At 41.3% G+C, this 4,439-nt stretch overlaps 1 long non-coding RNA gene across 1 annotated transcript; it reads left to right on the top strand.

Annotated features, from left to right (window-relative positions):
• The first annotated feature begins 1,692 nt into the window (after positions 1–1,692).
• Positions 1,693–3,874, top strand: LOC112578783. The gene is made up of 2 exons (XR_003103128.3): positions 1,693–2,503; positions 3,592–3,874. It is a non-coding gene; the product is annotated as an uncharacterized LOC112578783 (long non-coding RNA).
• Positions 3,875–4,439: the final 565 nt, after the last annotated feature.

Here is a 4,439-nt window from a genome sequence, read left to right as displayed (position 1 = left end):
ACCTGGGAAATCCCATGGATAGAGAAGCCTGGCTTGCTACAGTCCATGGGGTTGCAAAGAGTCAGACATGATTGAGTGACTAAACAACAAGAGACTGACAAGGGACAGCAAGTCCTGTAGAACTAACGAGAGCAGAGCAGAGAGCTCTGCCACTCATAAAACTGAAGAGGCAGGAAGAGGAGTCCAGTTGGTAGAAGGGAGCTTCTTGACAGGAACCCTTAGTGGAGGAATGTTTAAACCACAGACTGAGGAAAGAGAGCTGGGGAAAGAATACTCCTCCTTCTCCTCTCTCCTGACCTTCCATATCCCACTGTCCAAGAAGTACCAGCCAGAGGGCATGGAAACTAGTTTATGCATTCCACAGACCTGGCATTTTGGGATGGGCTGTTGGGGAGGTGTCTGGTGGAGCAGGTAGAAGGTTCTGGCACAGCACTGAAATGAGACACTGAGTTCTAAAGATACTGAGGGCACCAAAGAACACTCACTTGATGGTCAGTTGCCAAAACATGACCCAGTGATGGGGAGGCTGTATCCTCTCCACTTCGCTAAGACCATGATGAAAGAGGCAGCAGGCTCGCCACAGCCTCTGAGGGCCGGCATGTCGGGGAGCCTCATTCTCCCTGTGAATTGCAGCTCCAGCGGAAGCCAGAAGTCATGGTCCTCAGCGACTTCTCCAACCCTGTTTATCAACAATGTGGGCCAGGGAGGAGGACAGGCTCAGGCTATTTCCAAGTTTAAATAAAACAAATGTAGAGACTCTTAGAAATGACTGAGGAAAGCTTGAGATGGAGTCTGCAATATACTGGGTTGTACCTGGCATGAAAATCAGTCAGTAAAAGGAGATACTACAATTAATGCAATGCTTTTACACCCACAGGCTATGAAGTCTATGAAAAACATGGAAATTTAGAGAAACAGGAATCTGAAAACCAGGCCAGAAGCTCATTCATTCAGCATACACCAAGAGACGCAGCTCACTGAACAAATATGTTTGAACGCCTTTTCTAAGCTAAGTACATGGTTAAGAAACACCAGGGTCCACTGAACCACAAGGGGTCTATGGATACAAGTTATTCTGTCATGGACTGAGAAGGAAACATTGAGCATTTATTTTTACTAACTTCTACCTGGACATCATTTCCTTCAGTTATAAATGTAGGCCATAAAACACTGTAGGAGTAATACGAGGATGTATTCTTATATCACACCACAATTATTTATTAATATTTTTGTATATATTCATTCAAACACAGTAGTTTGGTTAATGTATTAGTCAAGAAGAAAAAAAATATATATATATAGTTATGTCACACTTTCAGAAAGTATTTTAATCTTTATACTTCTATATAATTTGTTTCCTTTGTAATGCCATGCATTTTATTTTATGCATTTAAAACATTATTTAGTGATGAGGTTCAAGGCTTCACCAAACTGCCAAAGGGATTCAGAAGTTAAGAACTACTGTGCAAGGTGCTGCTTTCAAGGGCTCTCTGCAATGTGGGGAACACAGCATTATGTACATCACACAATGGGGCATAACACACGGCAAGGTCAGCCTACCTGAGAGAAAGATTTTTTTTTTTTTTACATTTTATTTTTTATTTTTTAATTTTATTTTATTTTTAAACTTTACAATATTGTATTGGTTTTGCCAAATATCGAAATGAATCCGCCACAGGTATACATGTGTTCCCCATCCTGAACCCTCCTCCCTCCTCCCTCCTCCCTCCTCCCTCCCCATACCATCCCTCTGGATCATCCCAGTGCACCAGGCCCAAGCATCCAGTATCGTGCATCGAACCTGGACTGGCGACTTGAGAGAAAGATTTGATGGGAGTGATATATAAACTAGTTTCAGAGGAAAGAACATGCCCACCAAGTACGCAAAGTGTTGGGAGCAGGAGAGGGCCAGTGAGAGAAGAGCAAAGAAAGGCAGGATTCTTATCAGAAAAACCAAGATGCTGAGGAGTAAAAGAGTACCAAGTGGGAGAGAGAGCAGGCAGAAAGTACCAAGAGCTGGGCAGAAGCCAGGCAAAAGAGTTTGAAGCATTTCTTCTGAGTCCTAGGAGAGCTGTTAAAGACTCTGTGTTGAACAGGACAGGATCACCTCCACACGTGTTCAGAATCATTCTCAGCTGCTGTGTGGAGGTCAAAGGGGGAATTGCAAGGATGGGAGATAAGGTTCCCTTGGCCAGAATCTAGAATTGACATCATGAGAGCCCGAGATAAGTGTGTAGAAACCAGCATGATGGCCTCAGTCAGAAGTCACAGAATAAAGTTGTAGATCACACCAAAGCCTTCACTGTTCTAAAGACCTTCTCTAGCAGAAAGAAGATACTTGGCCAGTGTACGGACTGTGAAAGTGCTGAGAAAGATAATGTCCCAGGAGCAACCCTCGATGAGGGATGGGAGTTGGTGGAAGATACTTCAGATCTGTCACCTCCAGGCAGACTTTTCTGAGGTCAAAGGACACCAATGGACGTGAGCTCCAGCTGCCCATATGGTAACCTACTTCTGCTTTCCCTGCATCCTCATTGCTCTTCCTGGGGTCACCTCTCAAATAAACCACTTGTCCACAAACCTCATCTCAAGGCAGCTTTAAGGGAACCCCAAACTAACAGAGACTGTCTCCAGATCCCAAACTAACAGTAGGTCTGGAGAGAAAAAAACTCTGAAAGATGTGGCATTATAGAACCTGATCATAATCAAATCTGAAATGAAAGAGCAGGAGGTACAAGGATGATATTAATTTTTCTTTCTGCCTTGTGTAACTAGTAGAAAGGTCTACAATTCTCTGAGATTGAGTTTGGCAGGAGGAAGAACAAATTGAGGGGGAGGGCATCATTAACTCAGTGTGGACATGATGATGGGCAATGGACATAGATGCCTAATAGGTGGTTGGAAATGCAGAAGCAGAGTTTACAGAAAGGATTGTATTGGTGGTGATGGCTTACTTGGGGTCATCAAGAATTTGGAGGGGATTTTTCAGGGAAAGTTGAGGAAACCTGAACTACCATGTTTTGAACAGCACATGTGGAAGTGGCTGTCTTTCAGGCTGGCCGTCTCCCTCTCATAATTCTGATTCTGCCACCTCTGTCTAATCACTGGCAGCTCTGACTTAGTGGAAAGCAGTTTCCTTCCTAAAATTCCTTCCAGTAATAGAAAGGCAAATTAAAAATATTGTTTTTCTGTTCCTGTTTCAGTTTCTACAACAGCAAATATTATTTGTAGGGTGATCATAATCTGATCATCCAAATCAAGACACTTCTGAGAGTAAAGGGAAGCAGTATTTATAATTATACCTGAACAGTAGATACAAATTGAGATGATCTTGGACAAATGAGGACATGTGCTTGCACTGATTATCTCATTAAGACCACATATCTTTCTAGAAGTATCTAGAAGTAGAAATGAGAGATGAAGAAACAGGCAAGGACAAAGAGGGACAGAGAGAAGAAGAGGAAAAGGAGGGAGAGAGAGGAAAGTAGAGAGAGGATGAAGATAAGTTGTACATCTATTTTGAGAATCCTTAGTGACATAGTTATCTGGAATACTCTTTTAACTTTCTCTATCTTTTTCTTTTGTACACAGGTAGGCTGGACATAAAAAAACTGAATAATACAGAATCTGCCCAGTACACACCAGTCAATAAATGATTTCTCAACAATGAACACATTTATCTTTTGAAAAATACTCCTAAAAATTCCATTTCACAATCAGTCTGGTCCACAGGAATGTTTTCTCCCACAGTTATTTCTGGTTTTATTGCACAGTTAAATACCTGAATGAATGTTCTATTGATCAGTTTAGGCATGGAAATTTGATCTCTGCTTTTGTATTAGATTGAGTCTATTAAAATGTCTTGACTTTGGTATTTCTTTCTGTAAAATGGAGGTAACTGCAATGCCCAACTCATATTATTGTGATGAGTAAATGAATTAAAAACACAAAGAGCCTGACACATAGTAATCATTGTTGTTCCTGATTTTATTTCTAAAACAGGGATGAGGCCTTTACACTTACTATTATTTAGGCATAATATAGGGACTGTTTTTTAATTACTTAAAAACATGCCAACCTATATTCAACAAAATGGTTTCACTGAAGTAAATCAATTCTTCATATCTAGTGCACTCATAAATGGCATTCAGTGAGCAATGGTATCAGATTTTAAAACTATTTTTCCTGAAATATTCTAATTTAAATATTTGAAGCTATGTTTCTGAGTATTCAATTACCTCTTCCCCTTAATATGAGATCACCTTAGCTGTGGGGCTTCCCTAGGAGCTCAACTGGTAATGAACTCACCTGCAATGCAAGAGACCGGGTTCAATCCCTGGGTTGGGAAGATCCCCTAGAGAAGAGATAGGCTACCCACTCCAGTATTCATGGACTACCCTGGTGGCTCAGATTGTAAAGAATTCTCCTGCAATGTGGGA

The sequence above is a fragment of the Bubalus bubalis genome, chromosome 14, assembly GCF_019923935.1.
Source record: "Bubalus bubalis isolate 160015118507 breed Murrah chromosome 14, NDDB_SH_1, whole genome shotgun sequence".
NCBI classification, from domain to species: Eukaryota; Metazoa; Chordata; class Mammalia; order Artiodactyla; family Bovidae; genus Bubalus; species Bubalus bubalis.
Note: the sequence above shows the minus strand (reverse complement) of the source record. Positions and strands in the feature narration are given on the sequence as shown.